Source organism: Myotis yumanensis, unplaced genomic scaffold (assembly GCF_028538775.1).
Source record: "Myotis yumanensis isolate MYYU_CA2020_CCGP unplaced genomic scaffold, mMyoYum1.0.hap1 SCAF_9, whole genome shotgun sequence".
Taxonomy (NCBI): domain Eukaryota; kingdom Metazoa; phylum Chordata; class Mammalia; order Chiroptera; family Vespertilionidae; genus Myotis; species Myotis yumanensis.
In genome coordinates this window covers 23,048,100-23,069,406 of record NW_027223760.1, presented here as the reverse complement: position 1 = coordinate 23,069,406, position 21,307 = coordinate 23,048,100, and the positions used below count along the sequence as shown (strand labels likewise).

At 39.4% G+C, this 21,307-nt stretch overlaps 1 protein-coding gene and 1 pseudogene across 4 annotated transcripts in view; one reads left to right on the top strand and one right to left on the bottom strand.

The window, feature by feature from the left end:
• Positions 1-21,307, bottom strand: part of NRF1 (nuclear respiratory factor 1) — a 129,132-nt gene that overhangs the window by 83,815 nt on the left and 24,010 nt on the right. The gene's annotated exons all lie outside the window — the stretch shown is intronic.
• LOC139016865 (proteasome maturation protein pseudogene) lies at positions 19,311-19,876 on the top strand (annotated as a pseudogene).

Here is a 21,307-nt window from a genome sequence, read left to right as displayed (position 1 = left end):
TTACCCTATTCATCTTCCCCTGTACCCCCTTCCCACTCTGGTAGCCACCATAATGTTGTCTGTGTTTATAAATTTTTTGTTTGTTGCTTTTTTAAAATATATTTTTATTGATTTCGAAGAGGAAGGGAGAGGGAGAGATAGAAACATCAATGATGAGAGAGAATCATTAAACAGCTGCCTCCTGCAGGCCCCACATTGGGGATCAAGCCCACAACCTGGGCATGTGCCCTGACTGGGAATCGAACTGTGATGCTCAACCATTGAGCCACGCCAGCTGGGCAAATATGTCTTTTTAATTGATGTTAGAGAGAGAGGAAGGGAGAGGGATAGAGAGATAGAAATATCCATGAGAGAGAAACATTGGATCAGCTGCCTCCGCATGCCCCTACTGGGGATCGAGCCTGCAACCCGAGCACGTGCCCTGACGGCAAATCGAACCTCTTGATTCATGGGATAGATAACACTCAACCACTGAGTCACACCAGCTGGGCTGCTGTTGCTTTTTGTTTTATATCCCACATATAAGTGAAATCATATGGCTCTTATCCTTTTCTTCCTCACTTATTTCACTTAGCATACTTTCAAGCTCTATCAATGTTGTCCCAAATGGCAGTATTTCATCTTTTTGTGGCTGAGTAGTATTCCACTGAATATATGTACCGCATTTTTATCCCATCATTGGTCAAAGGACACAAGTTGTTTCCATGTCTTGGTAAAAAGCCCTTTATTATATTAACTCTAACAACTAAGATACAGTTCTCCCAGACATAAAAAAAAGAAACTACAGGCAACCATCTCTAGCATCATTTCCTGACAGTGCACAAAATGGAAAACATAGACCTGACAATGATTCTTCTGAACAGATGTGAAAAACAAAATAAAAGCACCAGCAACACAGAATTCTAAACGCCACACCAAATTAAAAAGGCATATCTGTCTATCACCTGGAGCCAGCTGACGGTCAGCAGATTCGTCAACACTAATGTAACATGGGGAGAAGTTCACTAGAACCTCTTTCTTAGCCTGGATCATCACCTGGGGATGTAACATGTGCTTTATCTGAAGGTTCTTCTTTATTATATGAACTATAAAGGGGGGTGTATTGTGGTACAGAGAAGTCTCTGCTTTTGCCATTCTAGGGCAATAAGAGTGGGACTGAAAGATAATGGAAGAGAGCACAGAAAAATCAGGTTTTCTTATCTCAGCACCCTGGTATTGAAGTTCATAATACCAGGGGAGCTATGGGAATCTGGATAAAATGTCCAAGAGAGTTAAATTTAGTCTAATCCACACATAATAGATGAGATTAAGTATAGAGAGTAATTTAAAAATCAAAGTAGGAAAAGGCAGGCCAGGAAATCTAATCAAGGTATAACGAAATGTAAAAGAAAGCATTAGTCTAATCAATGACATTATCATATCAAAAGAAACGCTGCAAGAACTGCCTAAGGCAAAGTCTCAGAGTAAGACTGTATCTATAGTCCAAACAGAAACAGAAAAACCCAGAGGCTCAACTTACATTCCCAGACATGTCCAGAATCTAAACTTTTTAACTAAGACAGAAATTTTACTAAGCAGAACAGACTTTCTCAAAAAAGCTAAAAATAGGATTTGATTTTTGGGGGACATAGGGTAATGGGTCAAAATCTCACCAAAGCAGGAAAAATAGAAAACAATTGCACAAGAAAGTCAAAGTGAAAAGAGAAGCAAGGTAAAGTGTGGCTTAATTCTACTCAAAATAAGAAGAACCCATCTGACCATCCTAGGAATATTCTCTTTCAAATAGCCCAAGGGATATTGGCCTTGCAGAGAAAAATATATCCTCCTCCCACACCACTGGGCTCTCTCTACAGAGCAAAAGCCATATAGTCATGTATGCAGTTTATTTTTTTCCATTTTCAGACTCCAACTATAGATAAAAATATGGAAAATCAATCAGAATATAAAAAGAATGTAAAAGATATGAACTATGACAATGTAGAAGCAGATAAGGCTGAAAAAAATGATGTAGGAGAGGGATGGAGTGGTGGACAATGGTGAGGAGCACTACCACCCTATCTTTACACAGTGATGGGAGTCAGGGATACTATCAAGAAGAGATGGGAGAACTTAGTATTATTACAATATAACTATCAAAAATAGAGGAGACAGGAAGGTAATCCTTATTTACAAGGAAGTGAAAAATACCCAAGTTTGATAAGTCAAGTAAAGATGGTATAGACATACTACTTGGAGTTATGCAGAAGTTGTTTGATACCACTATAAACAAAATAAACTATAATAAAAAACAGTTAAAGAAATTGTCTCTTAAAAAGTGGGAAGGGGGTAGTGGAAGAATATGGCAAAAGACTGATTTTTATTCTAAACGCTTCTATTTGATCTTTTATCATATGAATTTATTACTTTGACTTTTAACAAAATGAACTTTAAAAGCCAATAATTGTAATATCCTTTTGAAACTTAAAACTAATGATGTTAGAGCAAATTGTCATTAGAAAAATCAAGTCCCTTTCTTATGCTAAGAACCAAGAGAATAGCACTGCTCAAATTTAGAAATAGTTTTTCCTTAAATAAATGAACAAACAAAACTGAAACAGAATCAGACACAGAGAACAGACTGATGGTTGCCAAAGGGGAGGGGGGCCTGGGGACTGGATGAAAATAGTGAAGGGACAGTCAAGGGGATGCAAAGTATAGCATAGGGAATATAGTCAATAATATCGTAATAACTATGTGTGGTACCAGGTGGGTACTGGAAATATCCAGGGGAGCACTTTGTGAAGTGTGCTGTATACCTGAAACTAATACAAAATAATACTGAATGTAAACTATAATAAAAAAAGATTAACAACAACAACAAAAATTAACATATCACCCCCCCCCCCCCACCACCACCACCAAAAGAATTGGTTAAAAGAAAAGAAATAGTTTTGCCTTGAGTAAGAATAATTTACTAATTTGGAGCATCTGAAAATAACAAAATTTTGTGAGGCTGCAATCACATAACAGTTTTCATTTAAATATGTTGATGAAATTTATAAATATTCATTAACATTAATAACAGCCTGAGAATCCAGTTAATAATTATACTTTTACATAATATGTGAGGAAAAACAAGCTTAACCACACAACTTCATAATGACTTAAGAAAGAGTGAAGGTTTTGTGAAAACAATATTGTAAGCTCATTGAAGGCAGGGCTTGTGTCCACTAATAATAGTGCTATCATAATTTGCTCTTTGCTAAATGCTTGGAGGTACTTGGTTGCAATTTTCATTACTAAAGCTAAAATCCAGGCAATAACAATTTCTTCCCCTACAAGGTTGTGCTGGCTATTCATCCCGTCTCCTTCTTTACTTGATCTGAACTGCTCTACACCCAGCTCTGGGCTTGGTCAGCTAACCTTGTTTATCAAACTTGCCTGCCAACTTCCAGCTACGCTTTAGCAAGGGGAGGCAACATTGTGAGATGAAAAGGGGAGGGAGAAGGGATTTCCCTGCTGTTTTCATTCTTCAGTGTTGCTCCAGCTGTGCCCCCCTCTCCCCTGGTAGCTGAGCAACAGCTGCATGGCATCCCACTCAGAGATCAGATTACCGGCTGAATGGGGGCCGCCTCTGAGCTCTCAGATTCTTCTCTGTTCCCCCAGCCCTGGTAGCTGCTTCCTCAAGTTATTAGTATTCAGATTATATCAGTGTCTACTTTTTGCTTTTTCAGTCTTCAACCTGTGTAACCAATTCCCACAATTACATTCTTGGAAATACCTCCTATGGTTTACTAGGCTCTGACTGATCTAAAGGGAAGAAAAAAATGCACCCTCATCAGATATTGCTCAGTGCTGGTAAGCAGTAAAATTTTATATTGATTTGTGTATGTCAATAAAGTGACTCTAAGGGCATTTTTATAAGACCATCACTAGGGTTTCTGTTTCCATACACTGATGGAAGTTGAATTCAAAATCCTGAGTTTGATGAATCATTAAAATGAGACTGTTACAGAGTATAAAATGCCTCATGAAGAGAGAAATGGGCCCAGCCCGTGTGTCTCAGTGGTTGAGTGTTGACCTATGAACCAGGAGGTCATGGTTCAATTCCTGGTCAGGGCACATGCCCAGGTTGTGGGCTTGATCCTCAATAGGGGGAGTGTAGGAAAGCACAGGGAATTTCTCTCTTATCATTGATGTTTCTATCTCTCTTCCTTTCTGAAACCAATGAAAAAATATATTTTTTAAAAAGATAAATTGGGGGAGAAATCAAGATGGCGGCATAGGTAAACACCGGAGATTGCTGCCTCGCACAACCACTTCAAAAATACAACTACAAGACATAATGGACATCATCCAGAACCACAGGAAGGGTGGCTGAGTGGAATTTCTACAACTAGAAGGAAAGAGAAAAGCATACCGAGACTCAGAGGAGGTGTGGTGCTGAAGTAAATACAAAGGTGTGGAGGTGCATGCAGAGAGGGCTGGTGGCTGAGGACACGATTGTCTTTTTCAATCGGGAGGGAGTCTCAGGCTCTGAGCTCCAGTTCAGGCGAGTCTCTGGGGACCTGGACTCATATGGGAGAAACGGGACTGTCTGGCATCGGTCGGAACTCGAGGGCAGCTTTCTCTCGGAGGCACTCTCGGCGACTGCCAGGACCTCTGAAGGCAGAACTGAGAGCAGCCATACTGCTCGCCCTGTTGATCCCCTGGGACCTGCCCCGCCCAAGCTGTGCACGGAGGCTTTTGCATACGAAAGGCCCGGCCCTTTGTAATCTGAAAATAACTTAACAAACTGCAGCTGCCCCAAGGCCCTAGGGCAACTTGCATTGCTTTACAGCTGGCTTCTGCTGGGTAGCCTCAGGCAAAGGCTAGATTAGCACCTCCTTAACCCAAGAGCCAGTGTACCCAGTGGTCAGAGTGGGACCATCCAATTACAACTCCTCAGATCTATAAGGGACACACTCAGGGGGCAGACTCAGTGAGCACCAAAGCCCCACTGAAGCAAGTCTTGCCCCATAAGGGTGTCTTCAGCACAGAAGTTTTCCCACCGTAGACACAGCTGATTCTCATAGCCCATTGGCCTGGAGGTCAAATCTTCCCAGTTTTACCTACAACAATCAAGGCTTAACTACAACAAGACTGTGCACAAAACCCACAAGGGAGTGCACCAAGAGTGTCTACCTCAGGTAATTGGGACACTTAGCACAGAAAGCCACTCTATCGACACAGCGAAGCACAAAAAATGCCGAGACAAAGAAACAGGACACAAAGGACAGAAATGGAGGAAAGCAAACTATTGGATATAGAGTTCAAAACCACACTTTTTAGGTTTTTCAAGAATTTTCTAGAAACCGCCGATAAATGTAGTGAGATCCTCAAGAAATCTAGTGAGACCCTCGATGTTGTGATAAAGGACCAACTAGAAATTAAGCATACACTGACTGAAATAAAGAATATTATACAGACTCCCAACAGCAGACCAGAGGATCGCAAGAATCAAGTCAAAGGTTTGAAATACGAGGAAGCAAAAAACACCCAACCGAAAAAGCAAAATGAAAAAAGAATCCAAAAATACGAAGATAGTGTAAGGAGCCTCTGGGACAGCTTCAAGCGTACCAACATCCGAATTATAGGGGTGCCAGAAGAAGAGAGAGAGCAAGATATTGAAAACCTATTTGAAGAAATAATGACAGAAAACTTCCCCTACCTGGTGAAAGAAATAGGCTTCCAAGTCCAGGAAGCACATAGAACCCCAAACAAAAGAAATCCAAAGAGGACCACACCAAGACACATCATCATTAAAATGCCAAGAGCAAAAGACAAAGAGAGTATCCTAAAAGCAGCAAGAGAAAGAAAGTCAGTTACCTATAAGGGAGTACCCATACGACTGTCAGCTGATTTCTCAACAGAAACTTTGCAGGCCAGAAGGGAGTGGCAAGAAATATTCAAAGTGATGAATGCCAAGAACCTACAACCAAGATTACTTTATCCAGCAAAGCTATCATTCAGAATAGAAGGTCAGATAAAGAGCTTCACAGATAAGAAAAAGCTAAAGGAGTTCATCACCACCAAACCAGTATTATATGAAATGCTGAAAGGTATCCTTTAAGAAGAGGAAGAAGAAGAAAAAGGTAAAGATACAAATTATGAACAACAAATACACATCTATCAACAAGTGAATCTAAAAATCAAGTGAATAAATAATCTGATGAACAGTATGAACTGGTGATTATAATAGAATCAGGGACATAGAAAGGGAATGGACTGACTATTCTTGGGGGGAAGGGGTGTGGGGGCTGCGGGAAGAGACTGGACAAAAATCGTGCACCTATGAATGAGGACAGTGGGTGGGGAGTGAGGGCGGAGGGTGGGGTGGGAACTGGGTGGAGGGGAGTTGGGGTGGGAAAAAGGAGGAACCAATGTAATAATCTGAACAATAAAGATTTAATTCAAAACAAAACAAAACAAAACAAAAAAGACAAATTTATTTGAGAGAGAGGGTGGGGGGGAAATGGTACACTAAGAAGTGAGAAGGTACAGACAATAAACAAAGACTATCTCTTTGAGTCTATCTTACCTATCCTTTAAGTAAAGTACTTAATAAGTCTAACATTCCAGCAAACCTTAAACTTGACATCACAGTAATACAATAAATGTCTTTTTACAGAAATAGCAATAACAAACAGTCACAAAAATATTTGTCATATACTTCAATGAATGGACTAGATTAGGTGTTTGGACAAACTAAAGAATACGTGGTAGCAACGGCAGTGTTGATGTATCATTCTAACTTCTTTTTTTTAAATATATGCCCTAGCTGTTTTGGCTCAGTGGTTAGAGCGTTGTTCGCCTGCGGACTGAAGGGTCCCAGGTTGATTCCCGTCAAGAGCACATGCCTGGATTGTGGGCTTGAACCCCAGTAGGGAGCATGCAGGAGGCAGCTAATCAATGATTCTCTCTCATCATTGATGTTTCTCTCTCCCTCTCCCTTCCTCTCTGAAATCAATAAAAATATTTTTTTAAAATAAAGTATATATGTATATTCTTAAAATTTTAAATCCTCTCCTGAGGATATGTTCATTGATTTTGAGAGAGAGGGAAACATCGATTGGTAGACTCCAAATTGAGCCCCAACTGGGGATCAAACACGCAATCCTTTCGTGTACAGAATGATGTTCCAACCAACCGAGGCACCTCGCCAGGGCTATCACTCTAAGTTCTTGGCAGACTATGAAGATCTAGGCACATCGACTTGAAATTCAATAATGGGTATTAATTCTAATTTCCAGTGTGGCTTGCAGCATTTTAGAGTTATTATTTTTTCTTATTATATAACTAGATCCAACGTGTACAAGGGTATGTAAAGTCTCCTCTCCATTTCACCTCATACCTGCTTAAAAGTTATTCTTATTTCTACAGCAGGGAGTCAGAGTATTGGGTTTATATCCTTGCCCTGCCACTCACTAGCACCTCAGACAAGTTTCACTTTTCTATGCCTTAGTTTTATCATCACGCAAATGGGAAGAATAACAGAACCTATTTAAGAATTATTGTGCCCTAACGGGTTTGGCTCAGTGGATAGAGCATCAGCCTGCGGACTCAAGGGTCCCAGGTTTGATTCCGGTCAAGGGCATGTACCTTGGTTGTGGGCACATCCCCAATGGGGAGTGTGCAAGAGGCAGCTGATTGATGTTTCTCTCTCATCGATGTTTCTAACTCTCTATCCCTCTCCTTTCCTCTCTGTAAAAAATCAATAAAGTATATTTTTTTAAAAAAGAATTATTGTGAGGATCATGTAAGTACAAGGGCTTAAAATGAAACATGGTATATAATAAGTGTCTGATTAAGTATAACCTATTGTTATTATTATTCCACATAAAAGGATAGGTAAAACATAGAAATGCCCAAAGGAAAGTTACATGATTTAGTTTTACATTGGGCAAAAAAAAAAAAAAGTTAATAAGATCACAAACTAGGAGTTTTGACCATATTAGGATCTCTATCAAAGGGTAGTTCTTGCCTTTTCCAAATTATGAACCCTTTTGAGGATACGTGAAAGCTACAGATCCCCTCCCTAGAAAAAGGCATATACCTACAAAATTTTCCAAAATATTTCAATGTTTAGACTCAAATCATAAAAAGATTATTTCATGATGATATAGCTATACCACAGATGAAACACTAGAGGGTGCCACAACAACATAAAATATAAAGAAAGCACAGGGAATTTCAGGTTACTCAAATTCAACTGGAACAAACATCCTTTCATATAAAATAGTTAGTGAATCTACTTCACCAAATGCTTTACAATACATCAATTCTTCTATAGGTTTTAGATCAGCACTGATCTAAATTTCTGTAATAACAGACATGTTCTAAATTTATACTGTCCAAAACAATAGCCAATAACCACATTGGCTACTGACCACATGAAATGTGACAACTATGACTAAAGGAATAAAACATTTAATCTTATTTAGTTTTAGTTCATTTTATATGTTGTTGTTTGTTTATTTTTTTGTTAATCCTCATCCGAAGATATTTTTCCATTGATTTTTAGAGAGAGTTAAAGGGAGGGGGAGAGACAGAAAAACATAGATGTGAAAGAGACTCATCTCATGCGCCCCAACCAGAGCTGGGGATCAAGCCCTTGAACAGAACTGGACTTGGACCCTTCAGTCTGTGGGCCCACACTCTATCAATTGAGCCAAACTGGCTAGGGCTAGTTTTAGTTCATTTTAATTTAAATGGTCACATATGGTTGTGGCTCCCACAGTGAACAGTGTAGTTCTACATTTTATTTTATTTTTTATTTTTAAATATATTTTATTGATTTTTTACAGAGAGGAAGGGAGAGAGATTGTGAGTTAGAAACATCGATCAGCTGCCTCCTGCACATCTCCCACTGGGGATGTGCGTGCAACCCAGGTACATGCCCTTGACCGGAATCGAACCTGGGACCCTTGAGTCTGCAGGCCGACGCTCTATCCACTGAGCCAAACCGGTTTCAGCTATGTTTTATTTTTAAGTTTTGAAATGACTTGCTTCTAATCACAGGCTATTACATATCATTGCTAAAGAAATTTCCAATAGGGTAGGTTCACACAATAATTCAGATCAATCTGTCCCTTTGAAAATTCAACACTGCAAGGATAGAAGGACTGTCACTGTCTCTCCCTTGCCCGACTGGTGTTCACAATCAAAGAAAGGGAAAGCTTTCTTTTACTCATTGTAGAAGACCCTACCGACCCAATTCCCTGTGTTTCTTAAGTCCCTGGATTATATGAGCTTTAAAAAAATAAGTGCAGCCCAGCTGGTGTGGCTCAGTGGTTGAGCATCGACCTATGAACCAGGAGGTCATGGTTCGATTCCCAGTCAAGGTACATGTCTGGGTTGCAAGCTTGATCCCCAGTGTGAGGCTTGCAGGAGGGAGCCAATCAATGATTCTCTCACATCATTGATATTTCTCTCTCTCTCCCTTTCTCTCTGAAATCAATAAAAATATTTAAAAAAATAAGTACAAATTAATAAAGTTAAATAAGAAAGCTTTTGCCATTTAAAAAAAGAAAACACACACACATATTCCAGTGATAATCACCAAGGCTAAGGGAGAACTAAGAGGGAAAGACATCGAGTAGATAGCATAAAGGAGAAGCAGAGTCTTCAGCCAGGTGCCAGAATAGAAGAAGAAAACATAAGCAGAGGCAACGGCTTATAAAAGCACATAGCTTAGTAAGGGGGCATCAAGAACACCCAGAGAGCAGACTCAGAAGTCTGGGAACCAAAGGAACACAGCCCTTGGCTACCTCTACACTAGATCATTTTCTTTCTTTTTTCGTGTTTTTATTACACCTGTGGGACACGAAGGGGGTGGGGGAGAGAGAAACATCGATGTAAAAGAGAAACATCAATTGGCTGCCTCTTGCACACCCTCTACTGGGGACTGAGCCTGAAACATGTGCCCGGACCAGGAATCTAACTAGTGACCTTTTGGTGCATGGGATGATGCTCAACCAAATGAGCCACACTAGCCAGGGCAGATTCTTTCTTTGCACTGCAATCTAATCAGCTGACAATAGGCTAATGTTGACCCAACTGTTAAAGAGAAAACTACTCTATCCACACTGTACAATACCATACAACTTACAAATCTGGTATCTGGCTCAGTACCCTGAATTGAGAAGGTACCTAATTAATGTTAATGGCAATGATAAAAAGGATTAGAAAGTGCATCCTCAAATATTCAGATACTTATTAACAGCTACAACTATCAATAAAAAGCAGGTGAGTTGCTGAAGCCATCCCTGTATTAAAACATGATGGATAGGAAGTTTAGTAAACCCAGGCATTAATTTGCAAATGGACCAGAATGCAGCTGGCTCTTTTTGCAGAAAAATCATTTGTCCACAGCTGCTCCCCAAATTACCAAAAATCAAATAAGTAGTTGTCATGTGATAGCAGGATTAGAGGCTGCCTCAATTTCCATTAAGAAGGAATAACATAAATTGCCACAAGTCCCACCCCTCAGTCTCAGACAAGCACAAAGGACACTTTCATTCAGATCTGCTTACTGTGAAATATAGCATTGCTGCCTGCTTCTATAGTGGGCCTCAATCCTGCTGCATCTGTCATTACACAACCAACGTTCAGTTAAGGCTGTTTCTTAGATTCTGCAGACCATTCAATGCATGAATTTTCTTCTGAGATAACTGAAATCGTCTCTGGATAAAATTATGAAGGTATAAGAGTCAATACTACTAATCTATAGATCGCTATGATTCTATGTTCCTCTCATTCCACAAATATTTACTGAATTTTTATCAGATACTAATAGTTTATTTTAACACTAACATTCCAAGAAAAACTGACTGGCAACTGTAATGTTTTTATCTTTAGTTTAAAATTTTTATTATCATATAAGTGACACATGTTCTTTTTGAATAACTGATAAAATACAAGTAATAAAAAGAAACATAAATCACCACCCAAGATGGCCACATTACAAAGTTAACAATTTGATGTATACATACGGGTCTAGCCTCCCTCTCTTCCCACCAAGTTTCTTATATAGTGGTTGTTTTTTTAAAACAAACGTGAGGCTACAGTGTATATACTATTTTGTAAATATTTTAATGTGATAAATAATTAAAATTTCACATCATTTTTAAATGTTTACAGAGCATTCCCTGTAAAAGTATACGGTACTTATTTTACTAATTCCGAAAAGTCACTCATTTAGATTGTTTTCAATTTTTCACTATTATAAACAGCACTGAAGTAATTCTGTCACCTAAATGAGTAAATGAATGGTTTACTAAACTAAGTCTTTATTTACACATACCCGCTATTTCCTTAGCATTAAAAGGCCATAAAACTTTGAGTAATCATACAGTTATGATTCTGGACTTGCTATTACAGCAAGCATAGAAAGGTAATGCAGTAAAAACAGCAATCTAAACATAAAGACAAGGGCATAATACTTGGTGGTGGACAGAGGGCAGAATGAAAGTCTTAACCTTGACAATAAAAGGATAGTTCCTAGAAAGTGAAATACAGAAAGAGGGAAGTACAGGAGCACTTATAACCCCATTTTACAAAATTACAAGTTGAGACCATATTGAATGTTGATGGAACAACAAAAAAAGTTTAGGAGCACCCGAGATCTTGCTCCCCAACATTGTTCTCAGTTTGGCTCAAATAAAGGCTTATAAAAATTCTAAAAAATTTTAAGTAACTGTTTACCATTTAAAATTATAAAGAAACGTCATAAAAGACTATTAAAAAAGAATATAAATATCAAAAAAGGGAGATGGAGAAAGGAGAGGGTAGAAAATGTCAGTTAAATTCTTATTCTTCATATAAAAAATTCAGATACTGTTGATCTAAAGTTGATAAATAAGGAACAGAAGTTTACACATATTAATTATGAAGTCTCATGGAAGTAACTCCACGAGAAGCTAAAGACAGAAATAGTAAAATAGTTTTTAAAGGTTGACTCTGGACTGTAGAGGCTAAGGATGGGAAGGAAAGAGATGAGGCAGAAAATAAGTTTTTTTCATCAAAGGCTCTCTTCTTTTTGATTTGTTAAAAAGCACAAATAATATCCTGATGAAGGCTGCCTGAAAAATCTATAACTATTCACTTTGGCTTCCCTAACTATATCCTCTTATCCTGAAAACTAGTCAGACCCAACTGCCTACAGATCTTTACTTTAACAAGAGGCAAATTTAAAATACCTAAGACCTTGAAGACTATATAGTCTGATTTCATTTTACAGATTAAGTTGAGACCTAGAAAGTCTGAGTTAACCAACGTCACATCTCTAGTTGTGGCAAAACCAAAATTCGAGCCCACATCTGGTGCCTTCCAATCAAGTACTCCATCTTCTCCATCACAGACCCACCCACTCTGTCCTAAAGCACAGTCTCTAACCATTATTGGCTTCGACTCCTTAATTGCTATCCTACACTATCATGTGCATGTCTTTAAGCCAAAATTTGGGTTTTACTGAGGGTCCAGTGAGTTAGGATTATAAAATAATATGCATATTGAATTGATTTTTCAAACTGCACCTGCAGTCACCCATCCTAGTGCCTAGTACATGTCTCCTGCTCCCCCCACCAACACAGCCTTAGAGGACATAGCTACTGTGAGGACTGGTTCCTACAAACTGAGGGTCCTGACAGCATGCTTCCCCACTATAGGAACAAATGCAATTCATGAAATTCCCAAAGCAACGTCTTTTGAAACTACAGTCTTCTGTGAACATCAGGACAGTCAATTGATTTCATGTTTTTCTTCATCCATAGCAAATAGTTTAGCTAATTACCCACTCCCACTTTCAGTAGATACAAAGGGAACAAAACTGTTTAACAACAATAACAAAAAAAGGCCAAGGATGCCCTAGCCCAGCGGTTCTCAACCTGTGGGTCGCGACCCCTTTGGGGGTGGAACGACCCTTTCACGGGGGTCGCCTAAGACCATCGGAAAACACATATATAATTACATATTTTTTTGTGATTCATCACTATGCTTTAATTATGTTCAATTTGTAACAATGAAAATACATCCTGCATATCAGATATTTAAATTATGATTCATAACAGTAGCAAAATTACAGTTATGAAGTAGCAACGAAAATAATTTCATGATTGGGGGCCACCACAACATGAATAACTGTATTAAAGGGTCGCGGCATTAGCCCTAACCAGTTTGGCTCAGTGAAAAGAGCGTCAGCCTGCGGACTGAAAGGTCCCAGGTTCGATTCCGGTCAAGGGCATGTACCTTGGTTGTGGGCACATCTCTAGTAGGAGGTGTGCAGGAGGCAGCTGATCGATATTTCTCTCTCATCAATGCTTCTAACTATCCCTCTCCCTTCCTCTCTGTAAAATGTCAATAAAATATACATTAAAAAAAAAAAAGGGTCGCGGCATTAGGAAGGTTGAGAACCATTGCCCTAGCCGGTTTTTCTCAGTAGTTACAGCGTCGTCCCATAGATTGAAGGGTCTCAGGTTCGACTCCGGTCAAGGTCAAGAACACCTCTATTGCAGGCTTGATCCCTAGACAGAGCCTGTGCAGGAGGCAACCAATCAATGTGTCTCTCTCTCTGTCTTTCCCCCCTCACTTCTACTCTCTCTCAAAAAAAAAATCAACGGGAAAAAAAAAAATTTTCAGGTGAGGATTAACAACAACAACAAAAAAGACAAGGAGCTGACTTTTGAGGAAAATAGAAAATTGTGCACACAACTTTTATGATTGCAATCATTATACTACTTTATAAAAATTATTTTAAATAGTATGAAAGTCCCTATTATTTATAAATTACTTACATAAATTATTATTTATATAAACTTAGAAATAAAAAACACACAAAAATGAAGGCCAGACCAATCACTGGAAATCAAGTATATGCAGAAGAGTCAAGATCTAACAACCAGTGCCGAGAACGGTTTGGCTCAGTGGATAGAGCGTCGGCCTGTGGACTGAAAGGTCCCGGGTTCGATTCCGGTCAAGGGCATGTACCTGGGTTGAGGGCACATCCCCAGTGGGAGATGTGCAGGAGGCGGCTGGTCGATGTTTCTCTCTCATCGATGTTTCTAACTCTCTATCTCTCTCCCTTCCTCTCTGTGAAAAATCAATAAAAAAAATTTTTAAAAAAAGCCAACTGTTGAAGCTAAAGATATAGCATATAATCATGTTAAAAAAAAAAAAAAAAAAGATCTAACAACCAAAACCTCAGTATTCACAGTGCTCTATTTTCCACAAATTTTGCAAAATATATGGATAGTGTATTTATTAATTTAAAGTAAGACTGATTGTTTAAAAGCATGCTTTCTCACACACGGAGTGGGGCATAAGAAGATCAGTGGCAACAGCAACAATAATACAGATGAGACGTGAGCCTAACACTCATCATTTTGTGGTTTACCTCCTGTGTCTTACTCCCTCTGATCCACTGTGAAACTAAGAGCAAAAGAACACACACATATAGTGTGGTGGTAGCAGAATGTTGAGGGTATTTTATTTTTTGAGGCTTTTAAAGAAGTTAAACAATGCATATGAAAGCACTGTATAACTGCAACATGCTCCAGAAACAAGGCATTATTTTATTTATTGTAGAGCAAGAAAGTGAGGCAGAAGAGGAAATGATTAGTTGCATTTGTTCACGCAACCATCCATCCAGCACTTGAGTGCCAGATTATAAGGGTAGAACTAAAAGCAGCTGCACGTCTGGTCAGAGAAAAACCATGTAAACCAAAGCAGCCCCTCATACCTGTTGTTTGGTCCACAGTTTTTTATGTGTTTGGTTTTTAAATGTGAACTACTGACATTTAGCATAAAAGTTCTAGATTTCTGACTTCTCTTGAAAAGTCAGAAAGATGTGGGGACACCAGGAAGCAGTAAGTACTGTGAAGAGCTTGGGGCTCCAGAGCCAGTTCTGCCATTTTGCTAGTTTCATGTTACTTAACTTCTCTCTATCTGTTTCCCATTTATCAACTAGTGGTATTAATACCTACCTCATAGTGCTGATATGAGGATTAAATGAAACGAAACATTAAGTAAAACAGGGGTCCTCAAACTATGGCCCACGGGCCACATGCGGCCCACCGAAAACATTTATCCGGCCCGCCAGGTGTTTTTGCTGCCGCTGTGTGCATAGGAATTTGTTAATAGTTTTTTTTTTTTAACTATAGTCTGGCCCTCCAACAGTCTGAGGGACAGTGAACTGGCCCCCTGTTTAAAAAGTTTGAGGACCCCTGAAGTAAAACACTTAGCAGAGTGCCCCTCCCCAATAAATGCTAATCATTATTATCATTTCAGGTTGGCAACAACTGACTGGTTAAGGGAAGCAGAACAAGTTCTCTTTAGGATGTCCACTCCTGGACTGCCTCACCCACTTACAATGCTTGCTTGGTCTAGCACCACAGGTTGCAAATTCTAATAGCAACAAAGACTGCAATGCAATGTATAAAGGCTAAGGAAGATAATTATAGGGAGAGGGTAAGTAATCCAATCAGTCAATGAGCCTTACTGGGGGCCAGGTTCTAGGACAAGATACCCAGTGATGAGCAATAAGGCAGAGTCCTTAACCTTAAAGAACTTCCATTCTGGTGGCAGGAACCATAAGAAAGGCATTTCAGGAAGTGACATGTACTATGCAGAAGATAAAATAAGGCCATATAATAAAAAAGTGGCAGGAAGGGGGAATGGTTTCTGGTGAAACATTTGATTTGTGATTTGAGTGGATGAGAAGGCAGCCATGGGAAGAGCCTGGTGAAAAGAGGGAGGTGGGAAGGGGACAACATTGGAAAAATCATGTAAGGCCTCTACATGTAGGCCTTGGAAAGGAGTTTGGATTTTATTCTGGTCAGGAAATATTTTATAGAGTAGCTATTTGAGAGCTGTTGCTAGGGGTGGAGTGGAAGTATTAGGAACAGAGGAAACAGAGTGGCATTATGATCAAGCATGGAGTGCACCAGAGGTTCTGCTTGCAGGAGGTCAGATGGTGGGGTCTTATATGCTATGCAGTTTTTTATTTTATCTTCTAGCTCAGTGATACTTAATATTATGACGATCCCTTTATAACAACCAAAACAAGTAAAAAACACAAAAAATAAACCTCTATTCCATGACAGTTGAATTTATTCAGAAAAACAGATAATAAAAGGGTATGTAATAAATTGGTGTTTTGTGTGTTGGTTTTTGTTTTTTTGTTGTTGTTGTTTTTTTAACTAGTAAGCAATACTTTTGAGAGATAGTATATCTACTCAGCCGACAGATAACCCATAGGTCACAAAAGCCCTCTGTACAACTCCTGGCCACCCTTCCCATTCTGAGCTACAGGATGGAAGCATTGCTAAAGGTGATGAGTAGCATTCTGCAAACATTCTAGACGAATGGCCTGGGAAGGACTGAGTCTACCCAGTCAGGTAACTAATTCAATGGTCCATGAGGGAGCACCAATGTGGCCTCAACTAAGACAGTGAGGGTGGGAAAAGCATATGTGAAATATTTAGGTGAAATGGAAAGAACTTAGTAAACAACTGGATGTGAACAGTGAGGGGAGGGTAACCCATGTTTCTGCTTGGGTTAGTGAGTGGGTCATTAATCTAATCAAGGAATAATAAAAGAGCAGATGTGCAGAGAAAGACAGTGTGTGACAATACTCATGCTAGCTGTCAAAACAGATACCTAGATCTGGAGTTGTGGTGCAAGTGTAAATTTGGAAATTGTCAACAAGGGACGGTAATGAAATCACAGACCATGAATAAAATTGACCTGGAGTAATATGTAAAGAAGCAGGAAACTTGGGGATATTCAAAGGGATACCCTATCTAATAATAGACAAACATGGTAATTGACTGTACCTTCGCTACACCTCCCATGGGCTAATCAGCGTGATATGCAAATTAACCGCCAACAAAGATGGCGGTTAATTTGCATATACCAGCTGGGAGCAAAGACTGAAGACAACGTAGAAGCGAAGCGCTACAGAAGGGAGCAAAGTAGAGGCGGTGGAGACAGGAACAGAGCCAAGGCTGCGGAGGCGGGAGGCAGGAGGGGAAACCCAGCCACAGCAGCTGGGAGCGGGAAAAACAACCCCAGCCACAGCGGCTGGGAGCGGGAGGGCAAACCCGCTCCCTTCTCTGCTTTGCTCCAGCCGCAGGAAGCCCTATTCTTGCAGGAATCTTCCTGCAACAGGCCTCTAGTATATATATATAGGAGAAAAAAACAAAACAAAACATGTGAAAAAGAGTGAGAGGACATTAGAAGAAAAAGTGAAAGAAAGCAGGAGATAGTAGTGCCATTTCTACATGGTATTGTAGAAATCAACAATATTAAATGCAGTGAAAGGAGTTGAGATAATAATGCCTTGCCAAAAGAGCCACCACATTCACATTCATTCAACATACATAATAATCACTCTCTGTGTGTCAAATATTGATACAGAAGAGACAACAGTGAACAAAAAGTCCCTGCCTTCTTGGATTTTACATCTTATCAGAGGGAGATAAACAATAAGCAAATATACGTATATATAAAATAAAAGCATAATATGCTAATTAGACCAGGGCTGCGAGGGAAGCCGGTGCCTGCAGCTAAGGGAAGGAAGGCCTACTCTTGCACAAATTTTGTGCATCGGGCCTCTAGTATATATATAATATGTTAGGAAGAAGGAAGGGGGAATAGAGACGGGGAGGATGGTCAAGGAATGCCTTTCTGACAAGTTGATCTTAGGTCTGCAGGAAGTGAGGGAGACACACGAAATAGTTGGGGGAAGGAAGAGTACCCAGGCTCCAGGAACAGCAGATGCAAAGATACCGAGGCAGGAACCTGCTTGGTGTGACCAAGGATTGGCAAAATGTCCCCAGGACCTGAAGCACCCTAAGCCAGGGGAGGGAAGGCAGATGAGGTCAGAGAGGTTAGTCAGGATCAAGCTTGTAGGACCTTGAAGGCTACATTAAGATCCTTGGATTTTACTCTGAATGAGAAGGGAAGTCTTTGAATGTTTTTGAGCAGGGGAGAAATATAGAATTTTCTGACTTACACTATGAAAGGCAGGCTGAAAGGAGAAAAAGGGTGGAAACAGGAAAACCAATTAAAAGGCTACTGAAAGATGAGCATGGCCTGGACCAGAGTAGCATAAGTGGAGATAGATGGTAAGAAGTTAGATTTTTCATGTGTTGAGGGTAGAGCTGTCAGGATTTCCTGATGATTTGGATGCTGGGTGGTACAATGAAAGAGAGGAGTCAAGAATGACTCCAGCCCTAGCCAGTTTGGCTCAGTGGATAGAGCGTCAACCTGCGGACTAAAGGGTCCCAGGTTTGTTCCTGGTCAAGGGCACATGCCCAGGTTGCGGGCTTGATCCCCAGGAGGCAGCCAATCAATGATTCTCATTGTTGATGTTTCTATCTCTCTCTCCCTCTTCCTTCCTCTATGAAATTAATAAAAATATATTTAAAAAAAAAAAAAGAATGACTCCAAGGTGTTTTGTGTGTTTTTTTACAATATATTTTTATTGATGTCAGAGAGGAAGAGAGAGTCAAACTGTGACCTCCTGGTTCATGGGTCGACTCTCTACCACTGAGCCACGCCAGCCGGGCGACTCCAACGTTTCTGATTTGAGCAATTGGAAGAACATAACAGCTATTTACTGAAATGGGAATGAATGTCAGAGGAACAATTGAGATGCCTATAGATAGCCATGTAGAAATGTTGAGTAGGAGATTGTGAATTGGTGGTTTAAGTGTTATTTTTTAACTGCCTTTAGATGCTTTAAAACTGCTTTTTAGCCCTAACCGGTTTGGTTCAGCGGATAGAGCGTCGGCCTGCGAACTGAAGGGTCCCAGGTTCGATTCTGGTCAAGGGCATGTACCTGGGTTGCAGATACATCCCCAGTAGGGGGCGTGCAAGAGGCAGCTGAATAGATGTTTCTCTCATCGATGTTTCTAACTCTGTATTCCTCTCCCTCTCCCTTCCTCTCTGTAAAAAATCAATAAAATATATATTTTTTTAAAAAACTGCTTTTTAAAACTATTTTTAATAGCTTTTAACATTTATTTTTACTCCTTTTTAAAGAACATAATTAAAAACTGCTTACATTGCCTGGCCAGCGTGGCTCAATGGTTGAGCATTGACCTATGAACCAGGAGGTCACGATTCCTGGTCAGGGCACATGCCTGGGGTTGCAGGCTCAATCCCCCAGTGCGGGGTGTGCTGGAGGCAGTTGATCAATGATTCTCTCTCATCATTGATGTTTCTCTCTCTCTCCCTCTCTTTTCTCTCTGAAATCAATAAAACTATATATATTTTTAAAAACTGTACTTATACCGGGCTTGAGAGGCTATTTGCAGAGTGAGCTAAAGGTGAATGCCAGAGGACTTGGATCTCAGCTAAAGGACAGTATTCCAGTTACTGAGCTATTAGCAAGTGGACCTTTTGAAAGTCATGATCTTCTTCGAAAAGGTTTTTCTTGTGTGAAAAATGAACTTTTGCCCAGTCATCCTCTGAATTATCAAAAAAAAATTTCCAGCTCAACCAAGGTAAAATGACTTTTTCCACACTGAGAAACATCCAGGGTCTATTTGCTCCACTAAAATTGCAAATGGAATTCAAGACAGTGCAACAGGTTCAGCGTCTTCCATTTCTTCCAAGCTCAAACCTTTCACTGGATATTTTGAGGGGTAATGATGAGACTATTGGATTTGAAGATATTCTTAATGACCCATCACAAAGTGAACTAATGGGAGAACCACACTTGATGGTGGAATATAAACTTGGTTTACTGTAATGCAGTGAGCTGACCATGGAAATGGAGGGGCTACATCTTGTTTATAGTCGTCTTTTTACTATAATTTTATATATACAACATTAAAAGTACTGACACGTGAAAAAAAAACCTGTACTTATATTCTTAGAAATACTGAGGTTAATATTTATTATTTAGGTACATTAATTTCTCAACAAATCAGTTATAAAAGTACCACTAGTACCTTTTCTAAGGAAATAATGTACAGTAAGTCACAATTACCTATCATATCTCAGTTTACAAATTTCTGTCAAACATTTTTCTTTATTAATGTCAAAACAGTATAGGAAAACAAGGTTAACTACATCAATTAAAGTAACAGCCCTGACTGGTTTGGCTCAGTGGATAGAGCGTCGGCCTGCAGACTCAAGGGTCCCAGGTTCGATTCCAGTCAAGGGAATGTACCTTGGTTGCAGGCACTTCCCCAGTGGGGGGTATGCAGGAGGCAGCTGATCGATGTTTCTCTCTCATCAATGTTTCTAACTCTCTATCGCTCTCCCTTCCTCTCTGTAAAAAATCAATAAAATATATTTTTTAAAAAAAAGTAACAATGTTAGAGAGATTCAAGAATGAGCTCTGTAAATTACTGTACGAATAGTCTTTCTTCTTTTTTTCTTTTCTTTGCATCTTTTCCTAAGAGATAGGTGAAGTATAAGCAGAAAAAAGCCAGACTTGGAATCAGAAATGCCTAGTTTTCTAGTTGCATAATCTTGGGAGAGGGGATCATAAAATTTCTACAAGCTTCAATTTCGTCATCTGCAAAACTGCGAATGATAATGCTAGTAAAAACGAACAGGTAGTGCTGGGTGCTTTTCTAAACACTTCTATATGTATAATCTCATGTAACCTCACAACTCAATGAGGCATTATTTATTATTAGCCTTACTATATGAGGAAATCACAAATAGAGGCTTTCAGAAACAAGATTTAAATCTTGGCAATGTGCACAGTGCTTTACAGTTTACAAAACATGTTCACATTTTAATTTTAAAAGTAGGTAGAGAATAGTATTTAGACTGAGCAATATGAAATTGCTTTTTGTAGGTTCAAAATAGTCAAATATCAGCAACTTCATATGATTCAACCATAACTATTATGTTATGGCCACTTAAAAAATGGGATGTGAAAATGTTTTTTTTAACTGTAAAGCACTATGGAAAGTATTATTTTAAGCAACAATAAATAGAACCACAATAAGAATTATTAACACAACTGTGAGACTGAAAGGAGTATGAAAGGTAATTGACAATAAATACTATTATATTTAAATTACACATCAATCAATAATCAGAAGTCCATTATATATCCAATCCAGGTTTCCATTTGCTGCCTTAGTATTTTCTGTTCTTAAATCCTCACCCAATGATAATTTTCCATTGATTTTTAGAAAGAGTAGAAGGGAGGGGGAAGATAGAGAGAGAGAAATATCAACTGGTTGCCTCCCACACCAGCCAGACCAGGGCTAAGGATCGAGGTACGTGCCCTTGACCGGAAATGAACCTGGGACCCTTCAGT